This window comes from Garra rufa, chromosome 3 (genome assembly GCF_049309525.1).
Source record: "Garra rufa chromosome 3, GarRuf1.0, whole genome shotgun sequence".
Lineage (NCBI taxonomy): Eukaryota > Metazoa > Chordata > Actinopteri > Cypriniformes > Cyprinidae > Garra > Garra rufa.
In genome coordinates, this window is record NC_133363.1 from 26,045,757 (window position 1) to 26,070,925 (window position 25,169).

Below are 25,169 nucleotides of genomic sequence, written 5' to 3' on the forward strand. Positions count from 1 at the left end.
TTTTGTATGATCCCTCTTATTTTGGTAGAATAATTAACATTTTGCAGATTCTGCAAAGGGTATGCAAACTTCTGACCTCAACTGAATTTGATCAAAATACAGTAAAAGCTGTAATATTGTCGAATATTACTGTTTTCTGTTGTAATATATTTAAAAAATGCAATTTATTTTCAGAAACATTTATTGTTATGGTGTGCTGATTAATATTTTTGTAGAAACAGATTTTTAAGATTCTTTGATAAAAACTTCATTTAAAAGAACACATTTATTTGACATTTATGTTACTTAAGGACATTGTTGACCAGAATATTTTATAGTCTCACACACACACACACACACACACACACACACACACACACACACACACACACACTGGTTTACATGTTTTATGGGGACATTCCATAGGCGTAATGGTTTTCATACTGTACAAACCGTATTTTCTATGGCCCTACACCTACCCTACACCTAAACCTAGCCCTCACAGGAGATTGTGCACACTTTTACTTCCTCAAAAAAACTCATTGTGCATGATTTATAAGCCTGTTTCCTCATGGGGACCTAAGAAATGTCCCCACAAGGTCAAAATCTACTGGTATTCCTATCCTTGTGGGGACATTTCTCAGGTCCCCATGAGGAAACAGGCTTATAAATCATGCACAATGAGTTTTTTTGAGGAAGTAAACGTATGCACAATCTCCTGTGAGGACTAGGTTTAGGTGTAGGGTAGGTGTAGGGCCATAGAAAGTACGGTTTGTACAGTATGAAAACCATTATGCCTATGGAATGTCCCCATAAAACATGTAAACCCAACGTGTGTGTGTGTGTGTGTGTGTGTGACTATAAAATATTCTGGTCAACAATGTCCTTAAGTAACATAAGGCCCAACTATGAAATTAGTATTTAGCAATAATCTAATATGACCTAGTGTGAACCAGAGAACAAGTTGTCCCAAAACGTATCAGCTCGACTCATGAATACTAACTACATGACGTTAGCCCTGCAGTCCTACCTGATTTACTGGAAGACACCAATAAATGTTGCTGATGCAACTGCTACTTTTATGTTGTTTAATAAACATTTTTTTTTCCCTAAAGCAAAATGAATTGAAACTCTACAGATGCATTAATTATTTGAAAATAAAAAAGCCTAAAGAGGGTGGTGGTGATTTGTAATTTGCAGAGCCCTTACATTCATTGATAAAATGTGGTTTAAAGTACCATTTAAAAGTAAAAAGATCCTTTTAGTAAATAGAATATTTTTTTATTAAGCTGATAGCAATAGAAAGACACACACTGAACACGGACAAAAGATGTTATGCTTTCCTTTTAGTATGTGAGCATATGAACCTATATTATTTTTGCTCAAGTACTTATTGTTCAAATTTACTGCTTAGAAGCAGAGACTGAAATTACGTATATAGCGGTATACTTTAGCTCGTACATACTTTATTCGCATAGCAACAAATCTCAGCTTGAGAGGAGAAAACAATCTGACAATGTTTTCTCTTTCCATTTTGTATGGACACAATCTCTGAGATCTGATTTCACAGGACAAGAGAAACAAACAATCTTCTCTTGTTCACTTTACAATGACTGCAAAAAGAAGAGCACACAACATAAAGCCACTGGAGTGCTCTCTCTGTCCTCATTGAGTAAATACATCCAATTTTATATGTTCTGTTTTCAGCCGAGAGCTATGGAATCTCCTCGTATTCGTTCCTATATATGTTCAATCGTGTAATGCCATTGTATAGCGAATTTCTCAGAACTGTTCTGCTCTGCTTCCACCAAAAGTATGACCTCTGAAAATGTTCAAAAAGCCAAAGCTTCATAGTAACTCAAAAAGGTGTTTTATTGGAGCGTCTCTGTGGTGATTGATGTAACTGTGGTAGGCAGCAAAGAAAGAAAACAGCTTACTGGCTGTCTGATAGTTTTCCTTGGTCAGCACAGCCTACCAGTATAAAAAAGTAAAAAAAAAAAAAAAAAAAAAAAAAAAAAAAACACTATCCAGGGTTAGACCTAGATCTCTACCCAGGTACTTGCTGTCTCTCTATTAAGACTATAAATAATCAGCTATTTATGTAGAAACTGTCTCTATCCCTAGGCTTCATCCATAAGCAATACACAATCTATTCAAAAATAAAAATGAATAAAAAACAGTTCTACTTTGCATAACACATTATACTATACAAATCTGATTACATTTGCACAGTAAACAGATCAATAAATAAAATATCAGGTTTTCAGAAATAATTCCCTCATAAATGGTAAACAGATGATACATACAGTTGCACTCAAAATTATTCAACCCCTGCAGTACTTAACAAATATAAGGTTTTCTGAAGATCCAGGATTTTCTTTAAATTGTATGGAGCTCATATTATGACAAAACTTTTTGAATTTGAAATTGTACAAATTTGAATTATTGACAAGTGTCATTTCACAAAACTGAATATTATATGGTATTTAACATAGTTCTGAATTCGATTTTTTAAAACTTGAATATTGAACATTTGAAATTGAACACCTGAATTTTCAAATCGCAGATTTTCAAATAGACATGCATTTTCAAACAGCAGATTTTTGTTCCGATTTCTAAGACTTCAAATATTCAGTTTTTAAAAATACAACTTCAAGTTTAAGATGAAAAAAAATTCGGAACATCAAATTCAGTGTTCAAAATTCAAAGCGCAGAAATTCAGATCGTACAGAAAGTAGGTCAGAGGTTATGCACAGGGAAGAGTAGATGATCTACGAAAAGTCGAACGAAGCATTTACTGTGACCGAGAGGGGGCATGTTTGGTTCACTTAGGCTAGTTTTGCCGTGGTCACAACATATTAACTCGTGGGTACGTGATAATACGCCGTGGCCACAAGTTATTATTTCGTGGGAACATCATATTAACTCGTGGGAGTATGCATGCCATGGCAACAAGATCTTTTTGTAAAGATAATGACATGCCGGAATCGCCGCGCGGCTGCTGCCTTCTCTTGTAGTGGAAGCGTTTTGTGCAGTTGAGGCGGTGTTCGTGACGCGGTCACAGTGCGGACGCTGCCGCTCACAAAAAGATTTAAAAAAAATTATCTTTGGCTGCGCCTGCTGTGAAGCGCCGTGTTCGTGGAAGCGGCAGGATTTTGGGTGCAGGAGCAAAACTTGCACTCCGCCTCCCCGCCGCTCCCATTGAAAATAGACACTCGCGACTGCCGCGTCCCGTGTGAAAAGGCCTGAAGTGATTTGTGCTGTTTTGGGAAAGACATTGCTATAGTTGCAAACAACAAGATCACATTTGATTTCATTAAAAAAAAAACACAACAGAAATGTACTATATGTGTTCTTCTATTTATAATTCATAGTCCCATGAATAGTCTTAATGTCAGGCACATCTCTGTATTTTTTTTTTTTTTTTTTTTTTTTGGATTGATCATACTAGGAGAATTCCATTACATGATCTTCGTTTTCAACACTACCGACAAATGTTCTATTTGTGACGGAGCGGTACAATTTGAAAACTAACCTTTTACCAGTAAAGAAGTCCGACTACGCCACCATAGGAATTAATTCTAGGGAACAATACTCAAAACCCAACAATGAAGTAAATTAAGCACACAGGTTCGTTTCCCTCATATAAGTGAACAGAAGACGTGGGTGCAGTATAAAAATACAAACTTTTATTAATACAAGAATGTTTTGAAATAGACAATAAAACGTCAGCGGAACAGCAGGAGATTCCACTTTAAATGAAAGGAAATTACAAAAATAATGAATGTGGGTAATAACACCAAATCAGCTTTAAATATGAAAACAAAAATGAAATAAATACCAGCAGGGCTGAGGCTCCCAACGGCAGGAAACAAAATGGAGTCTGGTTTTACAAGAGCACACTTCCACGCACACACACACCAAGGTGCACTCAGATCACACTACCACACACTCGAAGTGGTACACAGCACGCAATAAAGAAGAACCACCACCATAAGGAGGAAGATCCGTTCACCCGTGGGACCCCAGCTCCTGCAATAAACCAAAAATAAATGAATAAACTATAACAATCACAATTAAATATTTAACTCAACATACAATAGAAACAAATGATAACTGTTAAAGCAACTCCAGACAAAAATGAGTAGAAATACTACTACAAACTGAAAGAAAACGTTTAGAAGAATCAAATAAATTGAAATTACAAAGCAACTTGGAGGCAGATGTAACTAGTATACAAATCAAGTTGCATTAATAAAGGAAAAATAACATACAAACAAAACAGCATAAACGATATATTCGTGTGTATATATATATATATATATATATATATATATATATATAATAAAACAAAAACAATTACAACAGTATAAACAAAAGAAAAACGTAAGTCACAAAAGAAAGAGGAGTTATTCTCTCAAACTGAGATCGTCGTATTCTCCATGCTGACACACAGTCGCACACACAAAGAGGGCACCAAGCACCGTAAAAAAAACCAGACGAACAGTCCCCTTTCATTAACGGTGATGGCGGCGTCTGCACAACAGTACGCACAGGAGGACCGTAGGATTGTAAGAACGTTTGCAGCGCAAAGCAACAGTACATACAATATAAAAAAACTAGATGAAACGAGAGAACGAGAGGGAGAATCCTATAAAAAAAAACAACGAGAAACGTTACTAATCATAATACTTTTCCTACACGAATTATAATTAGATTTAAAACACTTACCGTCAAGGTATCACACCAAACAGAAAATGTACAGGCACAGGTCTATTAATCAGCCCACCGATAGCACAATGGGGTACAGGAAATCATACCTAGTCAGCATGCAGCAGTGTTAACAGCACATCAACGCTAACACAATGAGATTATACAGATGCATATACACATACCTGAGGGGTGAACAGTCACTAAATCCACTAGAGCAGCGCCAAAAACACACCAACGGCCGGACAAAACGACACTATAAATCTACAAAAGAAACGCTTTAAAAGACCAACTAGTTTTAAAAGTACAGCCTGTTACAGCAGAACGCGCTTACCTGTGACCACCGTAAACACGGGCACAAAGGGGAAAATCGGACGTGACGCACCCCGGGCAGCAACCAATCAGACTTTATATTGAGGATACTGATCGCTGATAGGCAAATCCGGCTGTCAGTCACCTAATTTCATTACATTCCACCCCCAGTTTCTGCAACGTCGCCCCGACGGTGATCTAAATGGCAGCCCACCCAAAACTCAGTTCCAAGGCCGAAACAGGGTACCAACTGTACTTCCAATTATGCTAGACACTGAACCAGCACCTACTGCTCGAGGGAGGTGGTGCATGTTAGAGTGGTGACCTGCAGTTCTCCTCCCAGTTCTTCTCACTACACTCTCAACAACCTCCAATGAATTGGGAGGCAATGCAACTGGCAGCAAGCCCACTTCCACCTCAGGACCATCTGTTACTCTACAGGCTTCTACAGATAGCGCACCACCAGATGTCTGAGGGACAGAAGAAACAACAGCATCCTGTGGCCGCAACCTACCTCTATCTTGTGGTGTCTCTGGCACCAGGACAAACAAATCCTCCTCCTCATCATGCTCCTCTTCTAGAGGTTGCAGAGACTCAATGACCAAAGGGTCAGGCAACTCAGGAGGTGGATCCTGGCCAATCAAAGCCTTCAGCAGAGATCGGTGCACATGCTTTACTTTACCCAAGTCTGTGGTGGGTGCGATGGTGTAAACCGGCCCACTCTCCTTAGGCGCCCTCAAGACCTGGTACACCACTGAGCTCCACAGGTCCTGGATTTTGTGTCTACCCCTCACGCTATACTCGCGGAGGTATACCAGCTGACCCTCCTTCAGTGGTGCTTCCTTTACCTGCAGGTCATGCCGGGCCTTTCGCCTATCGGCTGCGGCACCCAACCGTTCACGGGCACCCTCGAAAGCAACTTGCAACCGACCCTGCTGCTCCAGAATCCACCTATGAACACTGCCAGCCAATGGCTCTTGAACCCTGCCCAACAGGAAATCAACAGGAAGTCTGGGCTCCTGCCCAAACATTAAAAAATGCGGAGATTCCCCAGTTGACTGATGAGGGGTAGTGTTATAGGCGAACAGTGCCTGGGGGAGACAGAACGGCCAATCACCCTTTTTAGCAAGCGGCAAAGTGCGCAACAAGTCATGCAACGTCCTATTGAAGCGTTCGCATTGACCGTTTCCGGCCGGGTGATATGGGGTGGTCCGTGACTTCTCGACTCCATACAAACTGCAAAGTTGCTGGATGAGAGTGGATTCGAAATTACGGCCTTGGTCAGAGTGGATACGACCTGGCACGCCAAATTTACAAAACCACTCTACCACCAGAACCTGAGCTACAGTCTCTGCCCGTTGGTCTCTAGTGGGTACTGCCAAGGTGTATTTTGTAAAAATATCAGTCATGACCAACACGTTCTCATGCCCGGACCTTGAGGGCTCTAGCACAGTGAAGTCCAATGCCAAAATTTCATTAGGACGGGCAGCCAACAAGTGTCCCATAAAACTACGAGGGGCAGTGGGGACACCTTTAGCACACTGGCACCGCTCGCACTCCTGGCACCAGCGGGCAATATCGGCGGACATCCCAGACCAGTAGCATCGCTGCCGCACGAGCTGGGATGTACGCTCCACCCCCTGGTGCCCATGCTGTTGGTGAAGCTGGGTCAGAACTTCGTGTTTCATGACTGCTGGCAATAACACCTGGAAGACCTCCTCGCCACCGTCTGGGCGAAACACACGCCGATAGAGCACCCCATCAGTCTCAACCAGGCGGTCCCACTGCCGAAGCAGAATAACTGCCGACTTTGAGAGTTTCTTACGCTCTTCAGGAGTTGGGGGCAGCTTGCGCCTCCAAAACACCAACAACTCTCCTATAACAGGGTCTGCTATCTGCTGAGCACCCATGTCACTAATAGAGGAACAAGGAAATGATGTAACACGATTTACCTGGGCCACCTGTCCAACTCTAGCAGCTTGCTGTAATGCCACAGGAACAGCCACACCTGGACACAGCTCTTGCACTTCTCCTGTACCCAAAAAGTTGTCGTGACAAGGCATCAGCATTCCGATTGCTTTTCCCTGACCTATATTTGATCTCAAAGTCGAACGCTGCTACTTGGGCAGCCCAACGCTGCTCCATGGCACCCAATTTTGCGGAAGTCAGGTAGCTAAGGGGGTTGTTATCAGTAAATACCACACATTTATGGCCCAGCAAGTACTCCCTAAATTTTTCAGTCATGGCCCACTTGAGCGCTAAAAACTCCAGTTTCATAGAACTGTAGTTAGATGTGTTGCGCTCAGTGGGCCTAAGACTGCGACTGCCATATGCTATTGGGCGCACCTTACCTTGCTGCTCCTGTGAAAGGACTGCCCCTAGTCCCCCATGACTGGCATCTACCTCTAAGATAAACGGTAGTGAGAAGTCAGCATAGGCAAGCACTGGGGCTGTGGTCAATTTACCCCTCAACCCCTCAAAGCCACACTGACATTCCGCAGACCAGGCTTCAGCAAACTCCTGAGCACTGCGCTTTAAGTGTTTTGGGTTTGCCAGCTGAGCCACCAACCTGTGAAGAGGGGCAGCCAACTTGGCAAACCCCTCCACAAAGCGCCGGTAGTAGCTAGCAAACCCCAAAAAGGAGCGCAACTCTGAAACATTAGTAGGCTGAGGCCACTGTGCAACTGCCTCTACTTTACCTGGGTCAGTAGAAACACCCTCGGAAGAGATGACATGCCCCAAATAGTGGACTTCCTTTTGAAAGAAGGCACACTTAGACAGTTTGGCCTTCAGGCCTTCTCGCTGCAAGCGGCTCAAGACAACCTCCATCCGAGCAAGGTGTTGGTCTATTGAGGAGGAAAAGACAATGATATCGTCAAGATATAAGAGGAGGGACTGGCACTGCTGGTCCCCAAACAACCGTTCCATCAAACGTTGGAAAGTGCTTGGGGCGTTGCATAACCCAAACGGCATTCTGTTCCACTCAAAGAGGCCAAATGGGGTGCAGAAAGCAGTCTTGGGTTTGTCCCCCTCAGCTACAGGCACTTGGTTGTACCCGCTGGCCAGGTCCATGGTAGAAAACCAACGGGCCCCAGCCAGCGAATCCAAAGTCTCCTCAATACGTGGTAAAGGGAACGCATCCTTCCTAGTTTTTGAATTTAAGCGACGGTAGTCTACACACATTCGTAGACTACCGTCCTTCTTTTTGACCAACACAATGGGTGAAGCATAAGGACTGCAGCTCTCTCTTATTACCTGGGTTTCTAATAACTGATTGATATGTGCCTTTACCACCTCATACTCTGACGGAGGAATGCGCCTGAACCGCTGCCTGACAGGGATGTCATCCAACAAGGGGATATCGTGGGATATCAGGTTTGTGCATCCCAAATCCCCTTTGTGTGTGGAGAAAACGGGTAAATATTTCACCAACAATGCTCTAACCTTACCCTGTTCTTCTTCTGACAACACTGATAGATCTAACCCGGCTATCTGTTCCTGTACCGTAGGAGAAACCTGCACAACCTGTGCACTCACCTTAGCTGTGACGGTCTTAACTTCTGCAACTTCTGGGGGTAAACTAACCACATCGACCTGGTTCACAGTGCCAATAATAGTGCTAGCATACAACACCACGTCCCTGGTACCAACATTTATTATTGGCACGTAGACGGTACCACTGTCCACCCTCAGAAGAGCGGAGGAGGCCAACAAACCTGCCGGTAGACCAGAAGTAGGTGGTTCAAACAATACAGTACCACTCGAATATTGCGTAGAGCAGGTTGCAGCAACAAACTTCATGGTGCCACCCGTGATGCGACACGCCCGACGTCCACGCACTTTGACTCGCCCCCCACCACCCACAGCTGGCTGAGCGTCAACCTGGTGGCAATGTTGTAATGCCTGAAAAACAAAACTAGGGGCCTGTGACACCACTGGTAAATCGAAAAGAGCTGTACCATGTTGGCCAAAGAGCTCCCGGTAGCAGCGGCTAAGGATGTTCATACCTAACACCCCAGGAACTTGTGCACACATACCACCAGGAGGATCTCTGACAATTAACACGCCACAGCCTACAACTACTCGCCCACAGAGCTCCACGTCCAATTCCAAATAGCCAACATAGGGAATTGCAAGGCCGTTTGCAGCTTGAAGCTGTAGCCAATTACACGATCTAAGCTGCTCCTGACCCCACGACCCAAAATTTGTCATGAAGCAACTCTCTGTTATGGTGGACACCATTGAACCAGTGTCCACCAGGCAAGGTACCTGAACCCCACCCATAGATACAACGAGCTGTGGACAAGACGACATAAAACGTGACATAAAATCGATACCAGTGACATTGGAGCCTATCCTTTTCCCAACCAAGTTGCGGCCCTGCAACTCAGTGGGAACTAGTTTTCCGACGGCTGCATGGATGACTGCTCACCCCTCATTAAAGCCGAATTTACACGGGCCGGCGGTGGGCGGACAGGCATCCGCTCCCCGTCGCAATCTCTAGCAAAATGGCCAGGTTTCTGACACCTTCTGCAAATTAAATTAGCCCTAGATGATCGCGGATGTAACTGGGGATTTTGAAGCTGAGCCATACTTTGAGTTAACTGATTTAATTGTTGCTGCTGCTTCCGAAGCATGTCCCGAAGCTCACTCATTTCTGACATTGCTGAACCACCACTGCTACTACTACTATTAATGCGTTGATGTCCCTGTACCCCATATTGAATTCCATAAGCGGATGGAACAGACTGACTTCGACCACGTACCCCCCCAGGCATACCCTCTCTTTCCCAACGAAGGGCTTCGCTTCGAACATCAAATAATGTGACAGTAGGCTGACGACGCACTAACTGCTTCAGTTCACGTCGAAGAGCACAATCATTAACGTATTCGACAAACTGGTCTCTTATCAAAATTTCGCCATTAGGGATGCCATGAGGTGATTGATTTTTAACTTTTTCCAGAAGACTCATCAGGGCCAAAGAAAACTCTACCAAAGTTTCCCCATCCTGTTGTCTTCTGGAAAAGAACGACTCTTGAAGTGCTACATAAGACTTTGTACACCCATATAATTCACGCAACACTCGAATAATTTGTTTCGGACCCTCCCTCTCGTTCACTGACCGATAACGAATTTCTTCCTTCGCCTCTCCCTCCAGATGATCAACCAAGAAAAATGCCTGATCAGCTGTAGACAGACGACGGAGCCGCATACAAGCCTGAGCCTCCTCCACCCACTCGTCGATGCCAATGCCCGACCGACCACTAAACTTTGGACACTTACGATCTCGAGGAACAAAAACAAACCGCTCCGCTGCCGATGTATCAGCACCAACGAGTGGGGGATCTGCAACTGCAGGAATAGAAACATTAGATGGGCCCGGCTGTGCAACGGTCACTTGCTCTTGTCTCAGTCGTTCGTTATCCGACTTTAATTGAGCTACCAAATCTCTTAACTCACGCATTTCATCCTCCATAATTGCAAATGCCTTAGCACTTACCACAAAATGTAAACTGAATTTAACTCGTGCCGGTGCACCACAGAAAGGGAAAGCTGCTGTCTGGTTCCTAACAAAAAGACACAAAAGAAAAAGAACAGAACAAATACTCAAATGAAAACAAAACCCACGTCTCTGCACTAAATAAGAGGGAACCCTGCCGACTACGCCAAAATGTGACGGAGCGGTACAATTTGAAAACTAACCTTTTACCAGTAAAGAAGTCCGACTACGCCACCCTAGGAATTAATTCTAGGGAACAATACTCAAAACCCAACAATGAAGTAAATTAAGCACACAGGTTCGTTTCCCTCATATAAGTGAACAGAAGACGTGGGTGCAGTATAAAAATACAAACTTTTATTAATACAAGAATGTTTTGAAATAGACAATAAAACGTCAGCGGAACAGCAGGAGATTCCACTTTAAATGAAAGGAAATTACAAAAATAATGAATGTGGGTAATAACACCAAATCAGCTTTAAATATGAAAACAAAAATGAAATAAATACCAGCAGGGCTGAGGCTCCCAACGGCAGGAAACAAAATGGAGTCTGGTTTTACAAGAGCACACTTCCACGCACACACACACCAAGGTGCACTCAGATCACACTACCACACACTCGAAGTGGTACACAGCACGCAATAAAGAAGAACCACCACCATAAGGAGGAAGATCCGTTCACCCGTGGGACCCCAGCTCCTGCAATAAACCAAAAATAAATGAATAAACTATAACAATCACAATTAAATATTTAACTCAACATACAATAGAAACAAATGATAACTGTTAAAGCAACTCCAGACAAAAATGAGTAGAAATACTACTACAAACTGAAAGAAAACGTTTAGAAGAATCAAATAAATTGAAATGAAATTACAAAGCAACTTGGAGGCAGATGTAACTAGTATACAAATCAAGTTGCATTAATAAAGGAAAAACAACATACAAACAAAACAGCATAAACGATATATTCGTGTGTATATATATATATATATATATATATATATATATATATATATATATATATATATATATATATATATAATAAAACAAAAACAATTACAACAGTATAAACAAAAGAAAAACGTAAGTCACAAAAGAAAGAGGAGTTATTCTCTCAAACTGAGATCGTCGTATTCTCCATGCTGACACACAGTCGCACACACAAAGAGGGCACTAAGCACCGTAAAAAAAACCAGACGAACAGTCCCCTTTCATTAACGGTGATGGCGGCGTCTGCACAACAGTACGCACAGGAGGACCGTAGGATTGTAAGAACGTTTGCAGCGCAAAGCAACAGTACATACAATATAAAAAAACTAGATGAAACGAGAGAACGAGAGGGAGAATCCTATAAAAAAACAACGAGAAACGTTACTAATCATAATACTTTTCCTACACGAATTATAATTAGATTTAAAACACTTACCGTCAAGGTATCACACCAAACAGAAAATGTACAGGCACAGGTCTATTAATCAGCCCACCGATAGCACAATGGGGTACAGGAAATCATACCTAGTCAGCATGCAGCAGTGTTAACAGCACATCAACGCTAACACAATGAGATTATACAGATGCATATACACATACCTGAGGGGTGAACAGTCACTAAATCCACTAGAGCAGCGCCAAAAACACACCAACGGCCGGACAAAACGACACTATAAATCTACAAAAGAAACGCTTTAAAAGACCAACTAGTTTTAAAAGTACAGCCTGTTACAGCAGAACGCGCTTACCTGTGACCACCGTAAACACGGGCACAAAGGGGAAAATCGGACGTGACGCACCCCGGGCAGCAACCAATCAGACTTTATATTGAGGATACTGATCGCTGATAGGCAAATCCGGCTGTCAGTCACCTAATTTCATTACATATTTGTTGTTAAAAATCTGGTTAAAGGACATAACATATTTTTATCTCTGGCGGCGCCTGACGCAAAGAGACGTAAGTGGCAGTATTTTGGCTGCAGGAGCACCGCTTGCCTGTTAACGGATCGGTTCTTTATATTTCATATTTGTATATTATTATTATTAAACAGTAGGCTAATACAATAGGCCTAATTTTTATAATAATTATATTAACTGGTTAGGGCTATATTTATGGGCTATATTTATTGTTTTATATGCTTATTTCCCTTTCAGTTCGTGTAGTGCTTTAATTAACTCTCTGTATAATTATGCTAGTATTATTAATATGCTAAAATATTTTGCAAATACTGTAAACGCCTGACAATTATGCCAATTAAGTTTTTACTTTATTAATGTATTTACCCCAGTTTGTGACGATAAAAGAGCATGTTGTGTTCATTGTGTTTCAAATGAAACTGCGTGAATGATTTATTCCTTAACTATAAAAATGTAATAGTTTATCAATAAGCCGAAATTAAATATGTTATATTCACCCTTTAATCTGCACTTCCAGTAAAAATTCCTCGTCGGCAAAACTTTCAGAACCTGAAGTCAATAGATCTCAAGTATGATGCAAAGCTATAGACAACTAACACAACCTTTTATAGCCCGCATACTAATAACAGCCTAGATATGTATGTAGTCTAATTTGTTGGGGAGTCGCTCTCCAAACATCGGGTATTAAAATTGCCTTTGAATACGCGTGCGCGTTTTGCATTCAGTTTCGTTTTACGCAAAGCCGTGTAACTATGTATACACTGCCATCTTGTGGCCACGACATACTATCACGTACCCACGAGTTAATATGATGTTCCCACGAAATAATAACTTGTGGCCACGGCGTATTATCACGTACCCACGAGTTAATATGTTGTGACCACGGCAAAACTAGCCTAAGTGAACCAAACATGCCCCCTCTCGGTCACAGTAAATGCTTCGTTCGACTTTTCGTAGATCATCTACTCTTCCCTGTGCATAACCTCTGACCTACTTTCTGTACGATCTGAATTTCTGCGCTTTGAATTTTGAACACTGAATTTGATGTTCCGAATTTTTTTTCATCTTGAAAACTTGAAGTTGTATTTTTAAAAACTGAATATTTGAAGTCTTAGAAATCGGAACAAAAATCTGCTGTTTGAAAATACATGTCTATTTGAAAATCTGTGATTTGAAAATTCAGTTGTGTTCAATTTCAAATGTTCAATATTCAAGTTTTAAAAAATCGAATTCAGAACTATGTTAAATACCATATAATATTCAGTTTTGTGAAATGACACTTGTCAATAATTCAAATTTGTACAATTCAAATTCAAAAAGTTTTGTCATAATATGAGCTCCATAAAATTGCAGCTATAACAGTTTACTGGCATATTAAAAGTGATAATGTCAATATATAATGTAATATTTTTGCATTTTAGGATTGTTTAATAACACAGCTATATGTCATAATTATTCAACCCCTATTAAAGGTTGCTGTTTCTATGTCACTTATTTGTATGGTGGGGAACAAAATTGTCTACAATTAAACCTTTAGAACTGTATTAGAAAACAGAATTAGCTTGAGCTGTTACACATGCATACAGTTAGCTCATGCATGTGCTGAAGTTGAGTAGCAAAAATGGCAAAGTCAACAGAGCTCTCACAAAAGCGAGAGAAGATTAGTTTTATTACATTAAAAAGTCTAAGGCAACATGAAGATTTCCAAGACATTAAAAGTTTGTTTATTCCTTAGCTTAAAATATGTACCACAAAACCTTTAAGGCTGTTGAAGAAAAAGCACAATATCATAATAAATTTGATCAGAGCAACTGAGAAAAACCTGCAATATACAGTCAACATGACCAGATGAAAGGTGGAAAAACATGTTGATGCAGAGTATAAGAAGAACACTAGACAAGTATGGACTTCATGTTGGGACATCTTGCCGAATACCACTCTTGACCAAGAAGAACAAAAAGGCAGACTTAAACATATTAAAATTCATTTGGATAGAACTGTGGAGTTCTGATGTCACCAAACTGGAACTTTTTGGACCTATGGATCAGCAGTATGTCTGGTGCAAAAAAGACAAAAAAGCTTATAAGCAGAAGAACACCATCTCTATCGTCAAACTTGGTTATGCAGTTGTTTTGCTGTAGTAGGAAGTGGAAACCATGACCTTATGAAGGACATCATAGATTCTTTGAAGTATCAGGCAATTTTGACAAGAATTGTGATGCCTTTGGTGCAAAGACTGAAGCTGATGATCAATGGAAGACAGTCATCCCGATGTATACATCCAAATCTACTTAAGCTTGGTTCAGGGATCAGTCATAAAATGTACTTGAGTGCCTGTTCAGTCTCCATATTACATTTTCTTTTAAAATATTTGGTTGAATTTGAAGAAAGCAGTGGCATTTTGAAAACCAAAGATGATAAGGGATCTGGAAGCTTTTTTCAGGTGAATGGGCCAAGATTGCAGTAGAGAGGTGAAAGAAAGCACTTACAGGCGAGGTTAGTTGGTGGTTTTAAAGAATAAACGATTCTGCAGAAAATTTGGCTTTTGGGGGTTGAATAATTTTGAACATGAATGTTTAGAGCCATTTTGAATTTTATCATGATTTATTAATGTTACATTCTCAGAATCACTCAAATGTGTATTAATAAACTTTCGGTAACACTTTAGAATACTGTTTCTTACTTACTGCAGAACTAATAAGGAGTTATTGAAGAACTAACAGCTAACTATTCATTAACACTTGACTCATTACTGTTAACTACTAAGGAAGATGTGTTAACTAATCAGTATGTAATACAATTTTGTGAATGTGTTAAGTAACAGTTAGCTAATCAATAACTAATGTATTCTGTCATACCTCCTGGAGAACTACTATTAATTATCTAGTATCTAGTATGTAATAACTACTACTGAACAGTTATATGCAAATAGTCACCATAATAATTGGGCTGTGGCCCACAAATCAATTACTTGAGTAAAAGTACAGATACCCCAATAAAATATTACTCCAGTAAAATTATAAATAGTCCTATTCATTTTCAAAACTACTTGAGTAAAAGGACAATTACAAAGTACTACTATAGTAGTAACTTTGTTACGGTCTACTACTATTATTAGCCTATAATGGAAATGAAATATATTCTTGCGAAATTATCTAATAATTCTTTATTAATTACTAAAGGGTTCACTATAATTTTACTTTAGAATAGGCCTATTGTTTGAGGTTTGAAATAAGTCCTGCCGAATTATTTGATAATTATTTATTCATTACTAATGGGTTCCCTTTGTTTTCACTTTAGAATACTGTTTCAGGTTCTAAGTAATTCCTGCGTAATTACTTAAGGGTTCACTATATTTGCGCTTAAGAATAGGCCTACTGTTGCAATTTTGAAATAAGTCCTGCAGAATTATTTGATAATTATTTATTAATTACTAATGGGTTCCCTTTGTTTTCACTTTTTCAGTTTCTAAGTAATTCTTGCAGAATTATCTAATAATTCTTCATTAATTACTAATGGGTTCCCAATATTTTCCTTTTAGAATGGGCCTATTGTTTCAGGTTTGAAATAAGTCCTGCAGAATTATTTGATAATTCTTTTGACAATTCTAATTCTATTTACTAATGGGTTACATGTATTCCCTCAGTCCTGGCCTTACATACAGGAATTGAATTAATATATGCTGAGGACACACAGTATTTTATACAAAATATAAAAACTACGGTAAGTTATCGCATGGCACTGGAGTGGTGGTTGGGTTCCTATCGGAAGCTAAGTGAATTTCTTACAAAACATTCACAAGACAATTCAATACACAGGCAAAACCTTTATAAAGTTTATTCCATTTATTAATATTGCATTTGCATACTACTACTACTGCTAATAACATTTATATATGAAAGGGTCACAACTCAATGTAATTGTGTATGACTGTTCATTAGTAGTTACTTCATATTTATTTTTCTTGAACCTTAACTATTAGATAATTAATAGTAGTTCTTCAGGAGATATGACAGAATACATTAGTTATTGATTAGCTACCTGTTACTTAACACATTCACAAAATTGTATTACATACTGATTAGTTAGCACATCTTCCTTAGTAGTTAACAGTAGTGAGTCAAGTGTTAATGAATAGTTACCTGTTAGTTCTTCAATAACTCCTTATTAGTTCTGCAGTAAGTAAGAAACAGTATTCTAAAGTGTTACCAATTTTTGTTCTCCACAGCAATTGTCTTGCAGATCAAGGGGATTGAATCATTTTGATTGCAACCGTATGGAAAGATATGGAAACTTGGCCACTGTGAGAAAGAACACTGAATGCAACCAGGCAATTACTACTAAGTAGTGACGCAATAAATAAACCTGAACTCCCTACAGATAGTAACTGGATGGATGGATAAATGAATGAATGAATTCTGGTCATTAAATCTCATTGCTTGAGCAGCATTCCAAGAACACTGAGTTCAATATCAGTAAGAGTGAATCACCGACTCATTAATTTAGTCTTTATGAGTGAATCATTGAATTATTCACTCAACTTATTCATTCCACATCAACAGCACTCTTGCATGTGTAATACTGCCCCTCCTCCTATTATCATATGTTTTATAGAATATTTCAAATAAAAAATAAAATAAAATAAAATCAAACAACAATCGTGGTACTCTTGAGTATGGAGGTGGACTGATTCAGTGGACTGATTCATACACAAAATGTATTCTCGTAACATCATAAAATTCATTTTGAACCACTAATGTCACATGGCCTATTTTAAACAATGTCCTTACCTTTCTGGGCCTTACAAGTGGTAGTTCCCTTGCTGTCTACAGAGGGTCAGACTCTCGGATTTCATCAAAAATATCTTAATTTGTGTTCTAAAGATGAACATAGGTTTTACGGGTTTGTAATAGCATGAGGGTAAGTAATACATACAATAATTTTTTTTTTTTTTTTGGGTAAACTATGCCTTTAACATCATAATAAAACTATAAATAAATATTCACTACTAAATCTACAGCATAAAGCTAACAACCAATCTACTAACCAAATTACTATTTAGTCAGTGAGTCAAAAACACAGCAGAACAATAGTAGTTCAACAGAACAAATTACTCTAATGAGCTGTTTTTTTATTTTTATTTAATTTAATAATTTATTTATTTTTTCACTGAACTCACACATAACAAACAATAATCCTTGGGTTTAGGGGCAGGAGATCTTGCATTGTCGAAAAATAAACATCCACCGCATAGCACATTATTCTCCTAACACCCACCTCTCCATCGCTTCCTCCCACACTCCGCTTCCTCCGCCACACTCTCCTGCCTCTCTCTTTGCTCTTTTCATTTTACCTCAGTGCTCTCAGGAGCCGTGAGTCCTTTTCTGTTCTCTGTCTCCCTCTGCCTCGTTGTGTCTCCTGTGCTTCTGCTTCTCAGTTTCCCCTCACCTTCTCTTTCTTTCTTTCTATGTAACTCTCTCAATCTCTCTCTCTCTCTTTCTCTCTCTCACTCACTCTCTCTCCTTTGTCTTTCTTTTGTAGCAGCAGTGGAGCCCCTGTCTTCCTTGTCAGTAGTCTGTGTCTGCTGGCTGCTTTGGTGACACAAAAGTCACAACAACAGCACATCCTGTTACCAGCAGGTGACAACAGAAAGAAAGAAGGTGATAGTGAGAAATCTAAATCTCTAAAATGAAAGAGAAGAAGCACTAACAGCTAGTAATTTATGCCTTAAAAATCACACCATATAAAATAGTTAGAAAACAAAACAAAAACAAATCTGTTCTATATCCATGGTAGAATTATTACCACATAATATTAAACAGTAATATTAAAAAAAGCAATTATTTATGTGTTTAAGAGTTTTTGGATTTTGTATTGTTTGAGAATACAAAAAGCTCATTAGACCGTCTCAGTTTGGGGTGGTATGCCCACTTTGGAGGATCTAAATGTAGGTGCTGAATATGGTTAACTGAAATAATAAGCTCTGCAGCATCCTCATCGGGTGTCTGTGTGACTGAATCGTCCTTGACAGATTTGTCTGCTGTGAGGCCAGGATGAGCCGCATTATGGACAGACACCTGGGCCTCCACTGGATATGCAGCTGCAATAGAAACAACAACACTACAGCCCACCTGTCATCCATAGCAGACAGAGACAAACAAAGTGTGCTAGAGCGATAGAGAGAGCAAGAGGGAGAGGGAGGGTGGATGGTGAGGCTATTTCTTTATCTTTCATATCAAAAGCAGGCAGTAGCTGCACTAATTATGTTGATTCATGTGGTGTGCTCTCATAAAGCTTCTGTTGACAGCAAACATGCAAATTCCCCCCCATGTTTCTGTAATGCCGACATCAGACCTTATTGATGGGAAGCCCCTGATGGATTTGTCCACTTATTAAACCTGCAGGTAGCACCTCCCACATACCCAGCTCATCTTAACTGCCAGGAGAAAACAATGCGGAATGATGCTTAAATTTTTCCAAGACCACCTATTTGATTTTTTTTTTTTTATCGGATTGTATTTACAAGAGGTTTTGCTGCACAGCAACATGGAGCCCCTAAATTACAATTGATGAAAAGCCACACATTAGGTTATGTGGAAGCTCATTACTGCTGTACCTGGGAAGTAAAAATAAAACAGTTAAATGTGTAATTTTACAGAGTGCACTAAAACAAAAAATACCATTGTGTTTTTGCTGATATATAGGAAACATGTTAAGTTCACATACAAAGCTACAGCCAGTGGTTCTACTTTGAAACTTTGATGCTGTGTGTTCTGTGTCAGAATGTCTGTTTTTGTTTTAGGCCGAGCACTGCCAATTTACCCAATAGTATTTTGACACCATGGGTTGCCAGTTGGTTTCTACCTGACCTAAAAAGCCTCAACATCCATCTAAAAAGCTCTATGACCAAAATCATATTAATACGCAGAGAAGTCAACTCATCAACTTACAGTGTAAGGCTTGTCGTCTTCCATTGTTAGTTGTGCTCATTTTATTGCTTGTCCTCAATCTGGCAGTCGAGTGTCGAACACCAAGGAAACTACAACCTGATACGTTGATAAGCTGATAAATTCCTTGGTGCTCGACACTCGACTTATCGTGCCTACATTTAAGATGGCGGCGGGCGCTAAACTTCTTGCAGGTACTGTCTGTATAAATCTACTTGTAAATAAACTACCGGTGCTTTTTCTGAGTTCTCAATGTCTCGTTTTAAATGTCAGGGCCCTTGGAAGTCTACCAATGAAGTGTGGAGCTACTTTGTGCCTCGTAAATGGCGTAAAACAGTGATTTATTTACATGGCTCCTTCGATGCCCGATTGACTTTCATTGACAAGCTGTTGTGAGCATCGGCTAACTGACCCCAGATTTCGGACAGCAGTGGACAAGACGAGATGAGATATGCAAGGTACGTTTACACTCGGTATCATGATTCAATACACTTTAGGTCAAAATCACACCGGAGTTCTCCTTTAACATGAAGTTTTAAAAGTACATGTTTCAATCACTCAGCTCAGTCAAACTGTTAAGACTGAATAAAAAAAAAAATTATATATATATAAATTTGTTGTATATATATAATAACTTACATATTTATTATTTATTCTTTATTTTAAATATTTTTGTTTATTAATTTATAGCTTGATCATAATTATTGAAGTGCAATTAAATGGTTATTGGTGTTTTTAGGTTTGTTATTTGTCTTAAATTGCTGTTACTTGAAAGACAATGCATTATATCCATTTAAAGGGTATTTGGTTTGTGTCGAAAGAAGCACACACTAAGTATGTCTAGTGACAAAATATAGCTAATGTGGAGTTTAATAATAAACATTTATTGAGCACATTTAGTGCAAAGCAACATAAATGAAAATTTTATTTAAAAAATAAGGCCTTTACTGTTGGTTTAATGTCTACTTTCTAAGTTTTGAAAAACAAAGCACATAAAATTATTCATAATTACTAATTTTAAAACTTGTATTTTGAGAGAAGAAACTAGAAGAGAATTACATAACTATACATTTGTACTACATACAATTCATTAAGAATAGTGGACTTAAAAATAGAATTTTGACATTACAATATACACCTATCACTTCACACTCAGCACATTCAGCACAGGAGGTGGCGGTATGCACCGAAAAAGTTGGTATGCGACCCGCTAGTAAATCCATAGAAGAAGAAGAAGAAATCTAGATAATAAATCAGACTGATACAAATAATGTTTAATAAAAGTCAGTTGCACATATAAAATGTGTTTTTATTAAGTCAGTCGGACTGAATGTCAAAACAGCTTGAAAACAAACGACATTCTCAACCTAAAGGAAGCGGAAATTTGTTGTGACGCAATTTGCATATCCCGGCGGCAACATTCAAATGCGTTATTGCTGCGCATGTATGAAATAGATCGCCACGCCATTAACTGGAATATAAGCTTAGAACAAACAGGTACGTGTTCATCCATTTCTATCACTGTTATTAGAAACAATATTATCAAACTGTTTTATTTTGTCGGTTGATACTGATGTGTTATTATGACAGAATGCACGATTGTAAGGCTAAATGAGATGACCGCGCCATCAACTGAATTAAACGGCAAACAAACAGGTAACTTTTTCGTCCATTTGCATCAGTCTAATTAGAAGCAATTTTTACAACTGTTTTATTATGTCGACTGATAGGCCTACGGATGAATTTATGATAAATGTATAAGTCAGAGTCTCCCTTCTTTCTGAGGTTAAGAAGAAGAACAACAACGAGCAAACTGAGTTTAATGGACGGTGGACCTTTCATTTGCATTGAGAAGACAAGAGGTTGTCAAAGAATCTCCACTTATTGCTGACTTTATGAGCAGATGGCCGGCTTTGTTCCAAGAAAATGAGGTAATTCACCCTAATGTCTTTAAGTGGGATTTTACATAAAATTAAATGTATTAAAATGTCAATAAGTCAAATAAAATAATTTTGCCATATAAGCAAGTTAGAACACATAGGCTAGCTAGCTTTTTTGGGCATACATTTAAGTTTTGGTGTTTTTTCTCTTTGTTTTAGGTTTGTGCTGAATTTGCACAGATAACAACTGTTGCCTTAATTTCAAAATTCTTCTCAAAGCTGGATGAACACACTCCAAGTCTTCTGAGGATCTTTGCCAAGAAAGGTGAAGCTCAGGGACAAAGGATAAGGAAACTTCTTGTGCCACTTACACAGGTATGATAACTGCAAAAAATTGTTTCTAGATAAATTAATCATTTGTTTCTCACTTATGATTTGTGTGACTTGAAAATGTATTAGTTGATTGGTACATGTTGCTAATTTTCTTTATTTTCCCTAGTGTGTCTATATTAAAGGTTGTATCAGCGATTTCTAGCCTGAAACATAAAGTGTCAAATTCAGCTGACCTTTCTTCACGATCCGTTCGCTGCCTGCCCCATAAATTGTCTGTGAAAAAACCGCGTCAGGGGTTTGGTGTTGTGGACTTTCCTACTGGTGCAGGGATGTGAGGGAGGTGGAGCGAAAGTCCACAACACCAAACCCCTGACGCTGATTGGTTGGAACACTGTTTGTTTATCTGTGGAATAGTTGATAGTGCCGATTGTTTTTTTGGCATATCTCGGACCCTAGGCTGACCAGAGAGACGCGTTTTTTTTTCACAGACAATTTATGGGGCAGGCAGCGAGCGGATCGTGAAGAAAGCTCAGCTGAAAGTGACACTTTATGTTTTAGGCTAGAAATCGCTGATACAGCCTTTAATGTTAAGAGGGAGTGTGTCCTCAAAGCCCTGTTTGTCTACCTAAATGAGGATCCTGACAATCTCATCAAGGAGTACATGGTATTATTGCCTGAATATTCTGACAATATTTTGTGTATAACAATACTTTTTTTTTTTTTTTTTGTACATTAGTATTAATGTACTTTGTTTCTGTTTATAGGATGTCGATTTTTCCAACGCTGAAGCTGCACTCAAAGAAATGGTGATGGGCGTTTTTGTCATCGGATGTGAAGTTGGAGATGAACCTGCAGATGTTGGAGTAGTTCTTGAAGGAGTTACAGCACTAGAAGGGCTTGGTAATGTAGCTAATGGTTTTGCATTGCTGATTGGGCTTATTTATGCCCTAAATCTTAGTTATCCGAAGGAGCTTCGATACACCTTTGAACTCCTGCAAAAAGTGTTCCTGGAGCTTGATGGAAACAAACTTTCCACCCCAGTTCGAGCCCTCAAGACCAAGCCTTTTACACCTCATAAAAGGATTGATGAACAGACTAATCTTTACCTTGAAACTGTGTTTTGTGTGAAATGGTCAAAACATGTTCATGTTTCATGTTCACACATTTTTAATGCCTTTATTGATTTGATTTGATTTTTTTTTTTTTTTGTATGTCAAGGCATGTGTGAAGAGGAATAGTTTCCTTAATTACATTTGTCCTTAACTCACCCAAAGAAGGTCAAGGAAAACCATCAAGGGTTTCGGTGACTCATGGGTTAGTTAATGGTGACTATTTAAATTTAAAAAAATGTTTTTGTCAAACTTGTCCTTTTGAACATTTTTTTTTTTTTTTTTCAATGACGGTTTTAAAGGGATAGTTCACTCAAAAATGGAAATGTGATGTTTATCTGCTTACCCCCAGGGCATCCAAGATGTGGGGGACTTTGTTTCCTCAGTAGAACACAAAGATTTTTAACGAAAACCAGTGCAGTCTGTTAGTGATTTAATGGAAGTGGATAGGCACCAAGCCTTTGAAAGTAACAAACACTCACAGACAAATCCAAATTACACCCTGTGGCTCGTGACGATACATTAAAGGAACACTCCACTTTTTATGGAAATAGGCTCATTCTCCAACTCCCCCCGAGTTAATAAGTTGATTTTTACCGTTTTGAAATCCATTCAGCTGTTTAAATATTCAGCATTTAAATATATATTTATGCAAAAAATGTTCTAACTTTGGTAAATATTTTTTATTAACTTCTGTGTGAGTTCACCATCACATAAAACCACAGGTGCAAGATGTACAAAGTGAAAATGTTAAGAGTAGATTAAGTGGGATGCGAGTGAGAGGGCCCATTTCCCTGTACTCTCATAACAAACTTGAGATATATTTCCTTGTCTTTAATCAACAAGCAACTCAACTGTAAAACAATGTGCATTATAATTTTGGAAATACAATTTGATTACACCTTTTCTCATTTGTTGTGTGTTGTTTCCACCATTAGAGTTTGTTAAAAAGGTTTTAATTTATTCAACTCAAAAGCTATTCTTTGAAGTAATGTAATTAAATCATGGAAAGGATTTCCATGTGATTAAATGGCTTTCTTTCAGCATTAAGCACTTTTGTTAGGCTAACTTAAATAAATTAGTTGGTCCAAAACATTAATAATTAGTTGGGCTGACAATATTATATTAAGCTGTGCCCAACCATAGTAAATAAGTTGAATCAAACTTAATAAATTAAGTTGACCCAACGCAAGTACATTAAATTGCAATAACAGAATTGCATAATGCTGAAATAAAGCAAGTTAATCATGTGGAAATCCTTTCCATGATTTTTTTATGTTCATTCAAAGAGTAATTTTTTTGAGTGCATATGTCTAATGTCCAGCAGCTCTGTGATGTCATTAAAGAGTGAAAGAGGATCCCAGCAACAATCTCTGCCGCTCTGGTCAATTCCATGCCCAGGATGAATAAGGCAGTGCCAGATAACAATGTTACTAACAAAAAATATTGACACTTTGGACAAGTTTACTTAAGGTGTACTCACTTGCCAGCTATTTTAACAATAATGGTTGTATGTTAATTTTCAATCTATACTGCTATACAAGCTCTGTATTGACTACTCTAAAATGTATTCAAGTTTAATTTCTATAGTCCCTTGAGAAGATACACTAAAATGGTGGCTGAAATGTGAGGTGTGTACTCAGTTTTGTGACATACTGGATATTACTAATATTTAGAATGCACGTTATACTAATACTACTACCATTGACAAATTTATAAAACTTAGGCATAGTCACAATATTTCTTTCAGGTTTTAATTTTAATAGTAAATCCCCGTTTCTTGACAAATTTAATTGATTAAACAATTAATTAATTTTATGCCTTTATTTGATAAATAGAAAAATGTAAATACACAATGCAGAATTTCTGAGGGAAAACAAAAAACAAAAAAACAAACTTAGTGTAAGAGTTGTAAGGGGAATTTTACAGTAAAAACCCACAAGGACCAGATATGATGAACAAAAACCAGGAGTCAAAGATTCAATCAATCGAAGTCATGTTTACTGAAGAAAATAGTTTGCAGTTTCATCAGCAGAAGTCAGCTTCAACACTCTCGATGGAGTTCGTAGGCCGCTCTGAGTACGCTCTGAGAGTGATGTTAATTATACTCTAACAGAGGTTGCTAATTACGTCAATGCATAGGTTAGGAAGATCCTGATTGGTCAAAAACTTAGATAACTGTTAAATTTTCCACATATGGTAGACAAATCAAAGCTATCAACAAGTGATTACACAGGCGACAAAGATCAGAGGTCAGACACAACAGGCTGTCTCCAGAAGCCCGTTTATGACCCGCAACATCAACAAATGGCAAGAACCTTGTAACGGTCTGGGTGTCTGCCCCTTTAAGGCTCGGGGGTTTTCGGGGAATTTCCCTTGCATGGCGCTCAAGTGTATATGCGTGAGGAATCCTCCTCCTAATCGTTCTTTTGTTGTTTCTTCCTTTTTAATAACAACCCTTTTTGGTAATGGTAACCGGCTTCGTG